Raw genomic sequence first — 16,994 nt, forward strand, 5'->3', positions numbered from 1 at the left:
TTAAAAGGGTCGTAGACTATAATAATAAGATATAACTTAGAAAAAAATAGTTTTGAATGAATGATATTTCACTTATCAAGTTTTATTGTAAGAGGAAATGGGAAGACATTTTATTTTCAAACGGGCGGTGCCACGTGTTATGTAGAAAATTAACTTATCTGAAATGAAATCTACAATTAAAGTTCACGCTGAGTATATAATGTTCGGTTACACCTGAACTTAGACACCTTTTCTTGTTGTGTTATGTTTTCACTGTCATCGGCCTCTAAATTACGTTTGAAATTTAAAGTCGCTAGCTCACCGAGAACGGATTTTTCTTCTTTTTGTTGCATTATCAAGGTGTCTTAACCTGTCTCTGAGGTTTCATGTTTGTAGGTCAATGAGAAGTTACTTTAAAATCGATCTCAAAACACCAAATTTCCAAATTCTTATCTAAATATTTCAATCCATGCGCCACCTAACGGATTTTTTTCCTTTTGTTGCATTGTCACGGTGTTCTTATCTAATTATTTCGATCCGTGCGCCACCTAAAGGATTTTTTTCCTTTTGTTGCATTGTCACGGTGTTCTCACCTATGAGTAAAGTTTCACGTTTGTAGCTCAATGAGAAGTTACTTAAAAATCGATTGCAAGATTTGTATGAAAAGTGGACAAACATTCAACCGACCTAATGTAAAGGAAGTAAAAACGTCAGGCGCTCGCTTTACGAAAGATATGGCACTAAGCGCCAAATAAGTGAATTTTTTTTATTTTATGATTCTCTCTTATTTTATGACGCCCATTTTGAAATTTTCCTTTAGTTTTTTATTTTGTTGCACCATATCATTACTGAAGTTGAATGTCGTCATAATTTACTCATATACTGTAAAGATATTCAATTTTTTGTTATAATTTGACTTTAAAAAAAATTTGTTTAAAAAGTGCGCGTGCTCGTGACCCGATTTTGTTAATTTTTATTTAGCACACATATATGTAGTAATAGGAGTAAAGTTTCTGCCAACTTTCATCATGATATCTTCAACGACTGCCAAATTATAGCTTGAAAAACTTTAAAATTACCTTATTTTAAAAGTGGGCGATGCCACGCCCGACGCGTCAAGTTTCTATTGATATTCATAAGCAGGGTTAGGATTTTAAGGCATTTGCCTATTTTGTCTGCTTGGTCCTATCTGTAAATGAAATCAAGAATTATGCGTTTGACATCTTTTTTATTAAAAATATAAATTTTTATTTTGCCATTAATTAGATTAGTTGAGCTGAAAGGCCGCGGTTTATGAATAGAACTTCCTTTTGGTATGTTTCATCAGGGACATATGGACGTGTATGTTCGACTAAATTTTATCTTTTTTTATTTAGCGCCATCTGACATGAATAAGTAGCCAACATGCAGCTTTTCTTGCAAGCACAGCATAAGAAGAAGAATTTGGCATATTCGTCACAGTAATATGTGTTCCAAAAATGGACCAAATCGAACCACAAATACGATTTTTTGAAATATTTCGATCCATGCTCCACCTACCGCATTGTCGTCAGATTGTCGGGAAGTTAAATAAATTTCAATTACAAAATTCGTGCCGGCCAGCCTGTCAAGTCAAGCTAAATAAAACCGTTTAGAAATAGGTAGGTACTTTGTGTGAGGATGCAAAGTTTCACCTTTATTGTGGTCTGCATGTAAAAACTATGACTACGAATCACGTATTTCAGCAATATATAACATAAAGGTAAGTACTTGATGAAATTTGAAGCTTCTAGCTGTTAAAATGGGGCCGAAATTGCGAAAATATTGTGACGAATATTAGTATCACTAAGCCGATACAAGCAGTATGTACGTAAACAAATCAATCATCATCTACACATGTACATACAAGGCAACGGAGAGATACTCAAAAACACATGTAATCATCAGCCGAAGTAGTACTCACATATACACACGCATATGCCTATGCGTGAGACTATAAACTACAAATACACACGCATATAGCTGGTAACCAAGATGAAGATTCTAGAGGGAGAAACGTCTAGACATTTTTAGAAATATGCGGACAAGGCAACAGAGTAGTCAGTAAACAGTTTGATTTAAACACGCTATCAATTGCGAAGTGAAGAGTTGTCGTGAAGTATAATTGTACTACTCCCAAAGTAATCTAATAACGACCATTTTGCATTATTCGAAAATTTAGCGATTCGAACGTTTGCTGTAGGTGTAATTTAAGCAGAGATTCTCTAAATTCGTTCCAATATATATATATACTATATATACCACCGATCTCTATGATTTTTTCAGACAACAATATATGCTATATACGTAGGCATTCGTTGAAATTTGGAGCCTCTAGCTCTTAAAATGGGGCAATAATTACGAAAAATGTCTTATCTGAACAATCGTTTGTGGGGGATATATGCCATATATATAACCGATCTCATCCATTTTTTTAGACAACAATATGTGCAATATGTGAATGCATATGATGAAGTTTGAAGCTCCAACCTGAAAAATTGAGGAAGATATGGCGAAAATCCTCTTTTTGTGAAAAATCCTCTTTTTGTTAAAAATCGGTTGTATGGAGTATATGTGCTATAGCGGCCTGATCCGGCCGGTTTCGACAAATGTCTAATCGGACACCTAAATACAACCGCTCACCAAATTTTATCAAGATATCTCTAAAATTTGTTTGCATGCAAACAGACAGACGGACTGACAGACAGACCGACAGACGGACATGGCTAAATCAAATCAGCTCTTCGTCCTGATTATTTCGGTATACTTAATGCTGGGTCTATCTATTTTCCTATAAGGACTTACAATTTTGGGATTCGTGACGAAATTAATATACCATTTCATTTTCATGAAAGGTATAAAAAGCCTACCTCTAAAAATTAGAGGCGGTATGCAGACTATCAATGCTTAGCATCACGGGAGCCCTGAAAACTACCCCGACGGCTGCACTGTATGCCATTCTGCCTGTAGACCTGGTACCAAACAACATAGCGTTAACAACTTCAAGCAGTCTCAGTGCCTCGGGGCAGCGTGAGTGCCGACCATACGGCCATAGTAGTATAGTGTCATCAATCACAGGACGAACAGATTACCTGATTCCCTATCTGCGCTTCGAGGGCGATCTTAAGGCCAAAATAGAGGTGTATGGTTGCTCAAATGGCGGACGAGGCGATATATCTGTACACAGATGGTTCCTGAGTAGTGGAAGGAGTAGGGTCTGCGGTATACTGTACTGATCCGGAAATGAACAGATCCTACAAGTTGTCAGATTACTGTGGCGGTTTTCAAGTGGAAATATTAGCCGAAACCAAAGCAGTAGAAACACTGCAACCGTGTTAATATTTAAATTTACAGTCAAGCAGTAACTAAGGCAATAATCTCGCATAATATAGCCTCTAAATGCATTTTAAAGTGTAAGCAGTCTCTGGAGAGAATCGGGACAGGGAGAAGCGTACATCTATATTGGGTCCCAGTGCATATGGGAATAGATGGGAACGAAAAAGCAGATGAACTAGCTAAACAGGGGCATGCCTTGAAGCTTGCTCCGTAGACATGCCAATTAGACTGGGCGAGATTAAGAGAAGGCGAGAGGTGCACTTGATCGACCAAGATATAAAATGTCGAAGATTATGTGTAGGTCTTACAATCTTAGACTAACAAAGTTGGTTCTATCATTAAAAAGAGAGGACTGCAGACTCATGACGGGTATTCTGACTGGACACTGCCTTCTGGCATCACATGCCTTTAAATCTTGCTCAGTGATAGCAGATGTGGGAAGGCGGGTTGGAGGAGGAAACGATTGAGCAGGTTTTGTGCGCATACCCTGCGGTTGCCAGGTTAAGACCCGACCTATTAGGAGTGATACAGCTGTCAGATCTAGAAGCAGCAAGTGGCTTAAGTCCTAGAAAGCATCTAGTTTTTGCCAAGAGGACGGAGTTATTTTATAACAAAGGTCCTGGTTTTTGATAGGGTTTTTCAGTTTGGTCGTTAAAACAAACTTCTGGCAACACTACAGACTCATTCAGTCTATGTGAGGTGCTCATGGATCGGCCAGTTCAACCTAACCTAAAGTGGCCATGGTAAGGGATACGGTATGCTATGATATCAATAACAAATGCATTGATTTCCATAAGTTTGGTTGGATCAGCTGTTTTATACCGATATGGATCGGTCAAGTTTGCCTCACCTATTTCGTTATTTTCTGTTCGGCTATGTAAACGAGGGAACTTTAATGCGATGTTTTAAGTTTGATCACAACCTAAGGCATTTACATGCGTCACACTTTAATTGTCTACAACCAAAACAAAAAAATTTTTTTTTTAAATCACAATTACATATTTTTTTTATTTATTTATAACAAAAAGAAATATTGCCATTTGGACTACTTATTAAACTATCACCATATCTCAGCTGCCGTTCCGAAAACGCTCTATCTTAGCACAAATTCTTTGTTTTCACGCGAGCTAGGTTGTTTATGAACTCAGTTTAGGTGAACTCAGCAGTCGATTTAAAAAAACACCTGGTAATTAATTTTTTCTCACATGTGCCATAAAATATTTAACATCAATATGATTCATATTTGTGTATAATGTCGGATAAACGCGTTTCGAAGGTACCATCGCACCTGATAGCACCGCATAAAGTTTTCCTTCCGCAACGGCCGGTGCACCAGCATCTCCCCAACACGTATCACTTGTGTGATGTGTTAAACAAATTGCTGTTCTTGGCAAATTTTTCTCTAACGCCTCATAAAAACTCGCACAAATGTGCCTTGGGTATAGTTCAAATTCAGCAGATTGAAGCAAATGCGAACTTCCCATAATGTCTGCAGCTTTCGAACCCCATCCACTAACTCGCAATTTTACGTCCGGATTTAATTCAGTATCGCAAATAGATATTGGTTCTATTGTTTTACTCTTGCTGAAGCGTTTATGCAATACAATCACAGCCAAATCAATGTCTTCCATTTCTGCATTGCAATCACGTGGCCTAATTATACGCTCCCCAATGCGAAATAAATTTGCTTTATCTAAATTGTCTATACCAGCTGCTACAGTGATGTGAGTCGCATCTAAATCTACCATACAAACTCCAGATGTAACCACTTTCAAGAAAGTGATTAAAGCTCCAACGCAATGATACTCGTTATCATAATATATTGCCACCAAATATTTGCTATCAGTTATATCCCAATTACTGCCACCTTGAACACGATATTGCGAATTAATATTAGTAAAAATGCAGTTAAGGAAGAAAAAAAGAATCGCGAGAAAATTGCGTAAATACATTTTTGTTTTAGATTTTCCGTCGTTTTTTAAGTTTAAAGTGAAGGAAGTCGAAATTTGTGGGTGCTATTTATACAAAATTTTGTTCTGAAAAAAAAAAACAAGTAAGGAAGGTTAAGTTCGGGTGTAACCGAACATTACATACTCAGTTGAGAGCTATGGTGACAACATAAGGGAAAATAACCATGCAGGAAAATGAACCGAGGGAAACCTTGGAATGTGTTTGTATGACATGTGTATCAAATGAAAGGCATTAAAGAGTATTTTATGAGGGAGTGGGACATAGTTGTATAGGTGGTCGCCTTTTCGAGATATCGCCATAAAGGTGGACCAGGGGTGACCCTAGAATATGTTTGTACGATATGGGTATCAAATGAAAGGTGTTAATGAGTATTTTAAAAGGGCGTGGGGCCTATTTCTATATGTGGACGCCTTTTCGAGATATCGCCATAAAGGTGGACCAGGGGTGACTCTAGAATGTGTTTGTACGATATTGGTATCAAGTTAAAGGTATTAATGAGAGTTTTAAAAGGGAGTGGTGGTAGTTGTATATGTGAAGTCGTTTTCCAGATATCAACCAAAATGTGGACCAGGGTGACCCAGAACATCATCTGTTGGATACCGCTAATTTATTTACATATGTAATACCTGCCAAGATTTCAAGGGTGTTTTATTTCGCCTTGCAGAACCTTTTCATTTTCTTCTACTTAATATGGTAGGTGTCACAACCATTTTACAAAGTTTTTTCTAAAGTTATATTTCGCGTCAATAAACCAATCCAATTACCATGTTTCATCCCTTTTTTCGTATTTGGTATAGAATTATGGCATTTTTTTCATTTTTCGTAATTTTCGATATCGAAAAAGTGGGCGTGGTCATAGTCGGATTTCGTTCATTTTTTATACCAAGATAAAGTGAGTTCAGATAAGTACATGAACTAAGTACAGTAAAGATATGTATGTCGATTTTTGCTCAAGTTATCGTGTTAACGGCCATGCGGAAGGACAGACGGACGACTGTGTATAAAAACTGGGCGTGGCTTCAACCGATTTCGCCCATTTTCACAGAAAACAGTTAACGTCATAAAATCTATGCCCCTACCAAATTTCAAAAAGATTGGGACATTTTTGTTCGACTTATGACATTAAAAGTATCCCAGACAAACTAAATGAAAAAGGGCGGAGCCACGCCCATTTTGAAATTTTCTTTATTTTTTGTATTTTGTTGCACCATATCATTACTGGAGTTGAATGTTGACATAATTTACTTATATACTGTAAAGATATTAAATTTTTTGTCAAAATTTTACTTTAAAAAAAAAATTTTTAAAAGTGGGCGTGGTCCTTCTCCGATTTTGCTAATTTTTATTAAGCGTACATATAGTAATAGGAATAACTTTCCTGCCAAATTTCGTTATGATATCTTCAACAACTGCCAAATTACAGCTTGCAAAAGTTTTAAATTACCTTCTTTTAACAGTGGGCGGCGCCACGCCCATTGTCCAAAATTTTACTAATTTTCTATTCTTCGTCATAAGTTCAACCCATCTACCAAGTTTCATCGCTTTATCTGTCTTTGGTAATGAATTATTGCACTTTTTCGGTTTTTCGAAATTTTCGATATCGAAAAAGTGGGCGTGGTTATAGTCCGATATCGTTCATTTTAAACAGGGATCTGAGATGAGTGCTCAGGAACCTACATACCACATTTCATCAAGATACCTCAAAATTTACTCAAGTTATCGTGTTAACGGGCGGACGGACGGACGGACATGGCTCAATCAAATTTTTTTTCGATTCTGATTATTTTGATATATGGAAGTATATATCTATCTCGATTCCTTTATACGTGTACAACCAACCGTTATCCAATCAAACTTAATATACTCTGCTCAACTGAGTATAAAAAGAGTTTTGAATTGGAAAAGACAGCCTACTAAATTTTTGTGTTTGTAGCAGCATAAGTGTGACAAGAAAACAGGTCGTTTTTCTAGACATTTTTTATACTCAGCGTGGTTTGCACACAGGTTATATTAACTTTGATTGGATAACGGTTGGTTGTACAGGTATAAAGGAATCGGGATAGATATACTTCCATATATCAAAGTCATAAGTAAGGTTAAGGACCACGCCCACTTTTATATAAAAGGATTTTTAAAAGGGTCGTGGACGAATAAATTAAGCTATATCTTTGCAAAAAAGAGGTTTATATCAATGGTATTTCATTTCCCAATTGGATTTATAACAATTAATAGGAAAAACTTCAAATTTAAAAAAAAGGGCGTGGCACCGCGCCTTTTATGACTAAGCAATTTTCTATGTTTCGGGAGCCGTAACTCGAAGAAAAATTAACGGATCGTAATAAAAGTGGGTACATAAATTTTCCCTATAGCAGAAAATATTTCTAGTAAAAACGGACGGGATCGGTTAAAGACCACGGCAACTTAGATATAAAACAAGTTTAATAAGCCATAACATAGCAAAAAATAGTTTTGAATCAATCAATTTCACTTACTAAGTTTTATTTTAAGAGGAAATGGGGAGAAATTTTTTTTTAACGGGCGGTGCCACGTGTTATGTAGACAAGTAATTTATCTGAAATGAAATGTACAATTGAAGCTCACGCTGAGTATATAATGTTCGGTTACACCCGAACTTAGACACCTTTACTTGTTTGTATTCGTATGCATATTGCTTGTTATCGTTTTTTATTTTGATTGCTATGTTCTTTAGCACCGCTCGTAGTGTACCACGTATCCGCAATGATAGTTTGCTTACTATATGAAATATTTTTTTGGTAACTAAAATTGTACGTGCCTGGCATAGATTGGTGGCCGGTACAGCAGTATCAAGAAAATTATGTTGACACGAACCAATGAATAGATACCACATTAAACAAGTAAGGAAGGCTAAGTTCGGGTGTAACCGAACATAACATACCCAGCTGAGAGCTTTGGAGACAAAATAAGGGAACATCACCATGTAGGAAAATGAACCTAGGGTAACCCCGGAATATATTTGTATGACATGGGTATCAAATGGATGGTATTAAAGAGTATGTTTAAGCGACTTAAACTATGAAGATTTTTCGTTCGTTTGTTTCAGTAGCCATTGATTGTGCTTGTAATTCTCAACTGGTTAGTGAAATATTCTAAAGACATAGTTTGGGTTTTTTAACTGAAAGGGAGGTTCTTCGGGTGGTGTGCTAATAAATCAGAGCCCAGTGCTCGCCTCCATATCACACTTTGAAGGGGTTCTTCAAATAGAAGATGAGGTGGCTCATTAGAGCGAAACCTCAGAGTGCCCAACGCTCGCCCCAAATTAAATAAATAGAGGTTTTTCTTGTAGAAAATGGGGTGCCAATACCTCAGAGCCGTCCCGTGCTCGCCTCCATATCACATTTTAAAGGGTTCTTCAAATAGAAGATGAGGTGGCTCAGTAGAGCGAAGCCTCAGAGCCCCCAGTGCTCGCCCCCAAATTAAATAAATAAAAGGTGTACTGATGCTATGCATCCTCCCATGACTTAAACACACCAATAACACTAAAACTACCCAACTTAATAAACTGAATCCCTTAAAATAAACACAAATAAATAAATAAAGGTGTACTGATGCTATGCATCCTCCCATGACTTAAATACACCAATAACACTAAAACTACCAAACTCAATAAATGGAATACATTAAATCAAAAACCCCATAAACTCAATACAGTCCATTAATAATAATAATTTATAAATTAAAAAAAAAGGAATGCTTGGTGGGAGTTGAACCCGCAACCCCGGGCGTTTGGTCGGGTACGTCAGCCACTGTGCCATGACTCATACGCTTACAAGCACATAAAATGACTCATTTATAACTCTTATTAAACTGCTCGCCCTCAATTGCCCAAAGCTTAGACAGAGTATTTAAAAAGGGAGTGGGCCATAGTTCTACAGGTGGGCGCCTTTGAGATATATCGCTATAAAGGTGGACTACGTCTGACTCTAGAATATGTTTGTCCGATATGGGTATGAAATTAAAGGTATTAATGAAGGTTTTAAAAGGGAATGTCCCTTAGTTGTATATGTGAAGGAGTGTTAGAGATATCAACCAAAATGTGGACCAGGCTGACCCAGAACATCATCTGTCGGATACCGCTAATTTATTTATATATGTAATACTACGAACAGTAATCCTGCCATGATTCCAAGTGCTTTTGATATCGCCCTGCAGCACTTTTTAATTTTCTTCTACTTAATATGGTAGGTGTCATGCCCATTTTACAACTTTTTTTGTAAAGTTATATTTTGTGTCAAAAACCCAATCCAATAACCATTTTCATCCCTTTTTTCGCTTTTGGTATACAATTATGGTATTTTTTTATTTTTCGAAATTTTCGATATCGAAAAAGTGGGCGTGGTCATAGTCGGATTGCGCCCATTTTTAATACCAAGATAAAGTGAGTTCATATAAGTACGTGAACTAAGTTTAGTAAAGGTATATCGACCGAGCGGAAGGACAGACGGTCGACTGTGTATAAAAACTGGGCGTCGCTTCAACCGATTTCTCCCATTTTCACAAAAAACAGTTATCGTCATAGAAGCTATGCCTTCACGAAATTTCACAAGTATTTGTAAATTTTTGTTTGATTTTTGGCACTAAAAGTATTCCAGACAAATTAAATGAAAAATGGCGGAGCCACGCCCATTTTGATATTTTCTTTTAGTTTTGTATTTTGCTGCACCATATCATTACTGGAGTTGAATGTCACATAATTTACTTATATACTGTAAATATATAAAAATGTTTGTTAAAATTTGACTTAAAAAAATTTTTTTAAGTGGGCGTGTTTGCATCCGATTTTGCTAATTTAGAACACATACAGTTATAGGAGTAACGTTTCTGCCAAATTTCATCATGAAATCTTCAACGACTGTCAAATTATAGCTTGCAAAACTTTAAAATTACCTTATTTAAAAAGTGGGCGGTACCACGCCCATTGTCCAAAATTTTACTAATTTTCTATTCTGCGTCATACCTACCAGGTTTCATATTTATCCGTCTTTGGTAATGAATTATCGCACTTTTTCGGTTTCGCGAAAATTTCGATATCGAAAAAGTGGGCGTGGTTGTAGCCCGATTTCGTTCATTTTAAATAGCGAACTGAGATAAGTGCCCAGGAATCTCAAGTTATCGTGTTTACGGACGGACGGACGGACATGGCTAAATGAATTTCTTTTTTCGCCCAGATCATTTTGATATATGGAAGTCTATATCTATCTCGATTAGTTTATACCGCTACGGGGTACCGTTATGCGAACAAAATTATTGTACTCTGTGAGCTCTGCTCAGATGAGTATAAAAATTTAACTTAGGTACATTAGATTATTGAAAACAAAAACAAAACCATTACTTAACACAGCAATATATCGACACTCTGATGTTGATGAGTGTACCCAGCCTGTAGTGGCAATATAGAAGTATGACATACATACCCTATAAGGTAATTGACGACCGCCGTGGTGTGGTAGTAGCAAAGATTATCGAAAATAAAGATGTTGCAGGCGCAAACTTTGGTGGAAAGCAGCGGAGCGTAACAAAATTCGAGTAGGTCACTTTCACCACACCAAAAACTTTAACACAATTTTTAACATAATTTAAGCACAGAAATACAATGATTGGAGTTTTAGTTTTAGTGAGTAAAAGTTAAAATTCTGAACACATTAGCTGAATTAAAAGTGTACAAATAATTGTTAAATAACAAATACAGACAGTGGTAGTTTAACAAATTCTGCTGTGGTAAGTGGTGAATGTGACCTACTAGAATTTTGTGAAGCTTGCTCCACACGATTTTTCGTCCCTGCAACATCTTTATTTTCGATAATCTCTGGTAGTAGGGTACTCCACCTATCACACCGATGGTCCTGGGTTCAACTCCCGGGCAAAGTAACTTCAAAAATGTTTTTCTAAGCGGGATCACCCCTCGGAAATGAACCCCTAGGAAGTGATTTATTATTGTTTCTCACCTCACTTTATTCTTGTTACACCTCACTCAATACTTTCTCACTTCACTTAATCGTTAACTTCACTTTACACTTTAATGTTTCACTGCAAACGTTGCAAATTGTTGCATTTGGTTCCGAATGCAATAAACACTTTGCAATAAACACATTAAATTAAGTTATTTCTTTCTTCGAAATTTCACATAAATATGTACAAGCAAAAAGGGCTAAGCCTATCTCGCTTTCTGGAAGAGAATAGCCTAAGCTGCAATCGTGTTAACTTTTATATTGACAGTCAAGCAGCAATTAAGGCAATAATCTCGCATACCACAGCATCTAAAAGCGTGTTAGAGTGTAAGCAGTCCCTGGAGAGAATCGGGACAGGGAGAAGCATACATCTATATTGGGTCTCAGGGCATATGGGAATAGATGGGAATGATAAAGCGGATGAACTAGCTAAAAAGGGCGCATCCCTTGAAGCTTGCTCCGTAGACGTCCCAATTAGACTCGGTGATATCAAGCGAAGGCGAGAGGTGCACATGATGGACCAAACAGGAAAGGCGTGGGTTCAAGCGCGGTGCTGTAAAGTGTCGAAAATTATGTGCAGGTCTTACAACCTTAGACTAAAAAAGTTGCTTCTATCATTAAAAAGAGAGGACTGTAGGCTCATGTCGGGTATTCTGACTGGACACTGCCTTCTGGCGTCAAATGCGTTTAAATTAGGCTTGGTCAGTGATAGCAGATGTAGGAAGTGCGGGCTGGAGGAGGAAAAGAGCGAGCACGTCCTGTGCTGTTGTTGTTGTTGTAGGGATACGTTTTACCCCCAAGGCTTTGGGGAGTGCTATCGATGTGATGGTCCTATGCTGGAAACAGATCCGGTACGCCCCGGTAACACAGCACCATTAATGTGCTAGGCCTACCATCTCGGGAACGATTTATGTGGCCACATTAAACCTTCAGGCCATCCGTCTCTCCCCACCCCCAAGTTCCATGAGGATCTTGGGGTCGCCAGAGCCTCTTCTGTTAGTGAAACAGGATTCGTCACGGATAGGTGAAGTTGACAATTGGGTTTGGAGAAGCTATATATTGCGTTGGCAACCTGAAAGGGTTGCTCTAAACAGGCCCTTGAAGCTGGTATTTTAGTCACCTCTTACGACAGGCATACCTCCCGCGGGTATATTCTGACCCCTTAACCCGCTGGGGGCACGTTCTGTGCTCGTGTACTGCGCTTTCCGGGCTAAGACTCCTATTAGGAGTGATACAGCTATCAGATGTATACGCAGCATGTGGCTTAAGTCCTAGGAAACTTCTAGTATTTGCCAAGAGGGCGGAGTTATTTTATAACATAGATCCTGGTTTTTGATATGGTTTTTCAGTTTGATCGTTAAAACAAACTTCTGATAACATTACGAACTTATTTAGTCTATGTGAAGTCCTCATGGACCGGCCAGTTAAACCTAACATAACCATCTCGCTTAAAAAAAATTTAAGGCTAGCGTACTAACGCCAAGAGATACACTATTTGCTTAGTAGTGTGTTTGTAGGGTATCACCCGCATAGCGGCATTGATTGGAAGTGTTGACTAGGAGAAACTTTCAATTACCGAATTACAGATGTTTGCTCGGAATCAACTCAATAACTCAAAACTGAATCTTCATTGGCTTCTAAGCTTTGCTCAAAGTTTCAGGTCTATAGCTATTTAAAACTCAACCGCAAGATTTTGCAAATTCGGACAAAATTCTTAAATATCTCAATCCGTGCACTACTTACCGGAGTTTTTCTCCGCTTTCATTTATTGCCACCGACTTCTTAACTATGTACGAAGTTCAAGAATGTGGCTTAATGGGAAGTCTCTTAAAATTTGATCGCAAGATTCCCCCGTTCCATACGATTTTTCGACCCCTATTGAAAGTTTTATACTCGGCGTGCTTTGCACACAGAGTATATTAACTTTGATTGGATAACGGTTGGTTGTACAGGTATAAAGGAATTGAGATAGATATAGACTTCCATATATGAAAATCATATGTATAGAAAAAAAATTTGATTGACCCATGTCCATCCGTCCGTCCGTCTTGAGTAAATATTGATATATCTTCAACAAATTTGGTACATTTTGGAAATTTGGAAAACACAAAAAACCTGATTATTTAGTAAATAATACACCTAGAATGTTGAAAGTTTACGTGTAGACTGACATTGAGACTCTTGATAAAAATTTGTAAATGGGCGTGGCACCGCCCACTTGTGATAAAATCAATTTTTTTTTTATTTTATTTTTTTTTTTTTTTAATGGACGTTGTGGCAGCGCGCTGCCCTCAAGTGGCCCAATGAAACCAGGCTAATCCGTTCACGCGATCGATTTATATATATATATATAATAACTTTTTATTTATTTTTTTTTATTTTGCCGAGTCTTTGATGGGCAGCGGTTTGTCGAGCGTCACGATCTGAGACTGCTCAGCTACAGAAGAAATTTCATCAGCCAAGCGTAATACTTAAAGAGAACAGAAGCAAACGTATTATACATTAATTTAGAGAGGTGAGAACAATCTTTTTTATAGAAAAAAGGGAGTCCGAGATATCAAATGTGTTTGAGTGAGTGTTATAATCTTGGCATAAACGCCGAAAAGGTTCATTTTGTTCGAAATTCGTTCTACATTGTTTCAGCAGAAGAGGTTTGAAGTGTCTCGATGTCCGAGAGGGAACGCAAAAGTTCACTTCATTCAGAAGGAATGGGCTCGAAATTGATCCATTTAAAAGTTTTGTAATAAATATTACACCAAGCATTTCCCTTCGACTAGCAAGAGTTGGAAGATTGATAAGCTTTAATCGATTAGTATAAGGTGGAAGATTAGTTAAAGAGTCCCTTTGGAAATTTCTTAAGGCAAATAGTAAAAATTGTTTTTGTATTGATTCGAGACTGTCTGCATGGACTTGATAACGCGGATTCCAAATTATCGAGCCGTATTCTAATATTGGCCTAACTAATGTTGTAAAAAGTGCTTTAGTTATGTAAGGGTCGTTAAATTCTTTTGACCACCGTTTAACAAATGCAAAAACACCTTTGCCTTTATTCACTGTAGCATTAATATGAAGATTGAAGCTAAGTTTGGAATCCATCATGACTCCCAAGTCAATAAAATTATTTACAGTTTCTAGACTATAGTTGTTAATTGTATATGAAGCTGGTGGCGAAACTCTCCGAGAAAAACACATGAATTTACATTTTTTGAGATTGAGCGGCATATAATTTACATTGCACCAGGTAACCAAGTGATTTAAATCCATTTGAAGCAAGGAATGTTCCTCAACCGAGGCACATGATTTGAAAAGTTTTACATCGTCTGCGTACATCAAGATTTTTGAGTATTTAATTGTACCAGATATATCGTTTATGAACAACAAGAACAGAATCGGACCAAGATGGCTGCCCTGAGGAACACCAGAAGAAACATTGATGACCCCAGAAAGTGTATTTTTAAAGATTACTTTTTGCGTACGATAACCAAGATACGAAGAAATCCAACATATAAGACGGGGTTGAAAACCGAGTTGACTGAACTTATGAATAAGTAATGGGTGTGATACTTTTTCGAAAGCTTTACTGAAATCGGTGTAAATTACATCAGTGTGAAGGCCTTTTCTAAATCCATTAGAAACGTGGGTGGTAAATTCTAGTAAATTGGTGATAGGTGATTTGCCCTTACAGAACCAATGCTGCGAGCTTGCAATTATGGGGGAAATAGAGAATGTTAGGTGGTGGGTAACAATAGCCTCAAATAACTTTGGGATAGCGTATAACTTTGCTATGCCCCGGTAGTTTTCTATCGAAGACCTGCTTCCAATTTTATGAAGCGGAATAAGAAATGATTCCTTCCATATTGTTGGGAAAACGCCATAAATTAAAGATAAATTAAATAAATCTGTTAGCGGCTGATAGATGTTTGCAGCACATTTTTTAAGAAAGTGTGTCGGGATCCTGTCGGGGCCGTATGAATATGATACTTTTAAAGTTTTTACAAATATTATTAATCATAAATCAAAAATCGTTAAACCTATCGTAACAAAATTGGGCAGAGAGGTTGGCTTTACTAAAAGGAATGCTTTGAAGAAAAATTAACGAAATCGGTTAAGGACCACGCCCACTTTTATATAAAAGATTTTTAAAAGGGTCGTGGACGAATAAATTAAGCTATATCTTTGCAAAAAAGAGATTTATATCAATGGTATTTCATTTCCCAATTGGATTTATAACAATAAATAGGAAAAACTTCAAATTTAAAACAATGGGCGCGGCACCGCGCCTTTTATGACTAAGCAATTTTCTATGTTTCGGGAGCCATAACTCGAAGAAAAATTAACGGATCGTAATAAAATTGGGTACACAAATTTTTCATATTGCAGGAAATATTTCTAGAAAAAATGGACGAGATTGGGTAACGACGACGTCCACTTTTATATAAAAGATTTTTAAAAGGGTCGTAGACGAAAATAATAAGCTATATCTTAACGAAAAAGAGCTTTGTATCGATAGAATTTTACTTTCTAAATTCAATTATAACATTAAATTATCTATTTATTTATTTACAGTTTTTAGACTTAATTTCTTTTTATACTTAATTTCTTTCTCCCAGCAAGGGGAAATATAGTCCAGGGACTTATAAAGAAGGAGAACGGGGAATGGTCACGTAATAGTGAGGAATCCCTTGAGGTGCTTCTCGATACACATTTCCCATCGGGTGATGGTTTAGAAGAGTCAGCAGACAGCACTCACACTTCGATCACGGAGCGGGTATTGCCGGGCTTGGTGACCGATACCAAGATGGAGTGGGCAGTGAAAATGTTTTCTAAGTTTAAATCGCCGGGCCCAGATGGTATATTCCCGGCCATGCTACAAGTTTCAAGTAGGGCGGTCGTGGAATGGCTTAAAATAATATTCGATGTGTGCATAAGACTGAATCATGTACCGCACTCTTGGAGAACTGCTCGTGTAGTTTTCCTACCAAAGGCGGGGAAGATCGGTCACGTGTTTCCCAAAGATTATAAACCCATGAGCTTAACATCATTTCTGCTAAAAACTTTTGAGAGGCTGATAGATGTGTACATAAAGTCGTGGATGAAGAGCTGCTCTCCACAACACAACATGCGTACACCAAAGGCAAGTCGGTAGACACCGCATTGCATAGCGTAGGGAAAGCCCTGGAATATAAGGAATATGCTCTAGGAGTCTTCTTAGACATTGCAGGAGCTTTCAATAATGTTTCTAAATGGGCGATTATGGATGGTCTTAATTACATTAAAGTACATCCAGCCTTAACCAGATGGATCGGCTGCATGTTAAATTGCAGGAAGATTACATCACAATGGGGATTGTACGAAGCCACGAAATCAGTGGACAGAGGAACGCCGCCGGGAGGGGTGCTATCACCTCTGCTGTGAACGCTGGTCATCAACCAACTGCTCAGGTGATTTGATGAGGGAACCGTAAAACTTACGGCTTACGCGGATGACGTTGCAATTGTCATAAGTGGAAAGTGCCTTCCAACGATTAGCTCTTTGATGGATCGGGCGCTTCGAGATATTCATACCTGGGCACCAAATGTCGGGTTGAAAGTCAACGCGGGTAAGACGGATATGGTCTTGTTTACTAAGAGGTATCAGGTCCCAAATTGGATCAGGCCTAAGTTAGGAGGGGTGACCCTACAGGAGAAACCTTGCACAAAGTAT

At 37.6% G+C, this 16,994-nt stretch overlaps 2 long non-coding RNA genes across 4 annotated transcripts in view; both read left to right on the top strand.

Annotated features, from left to right (window-relative positions):
* Positions 1–16,994, top strand: part of LOC137241046 (uncharacterized) — a 285,496-nt gene that overhangs the window by 175,527 nt on the left and 92,975 nt on the right. The window lies entirely within an intron of this gene.
* The window catches only part of LOC137241047 (uncharacterized), a 46,137-nt gene continuing 30,576 nt past the window's right edge, over positions 1,434–16,994 (top strand). The window contains exon 1 of the long non-coding RNA XR_010949897.1: positions 1,434–1,619. This is a non-coding gene — a long non-coding RNA (uncharacterized lncRNA). The remainder of the gene's footprint in view (positions 1,620–16,994) is intronic.

Source organism: Eurosta solidaginis, chromosome 2, assembly GCF_040869045.1.
Source record: "Eurosta solidaginis isolate ZX-2024a chromosome 2, ASM4086904v1, whole genome shotgun sequence".
Taxonomy (NCBI): Eukaryota; Metazoa; Arthropoda; class Insecta; order Diptera; family Tephritidae; genus Eurosta; species Eurosta solidaginis.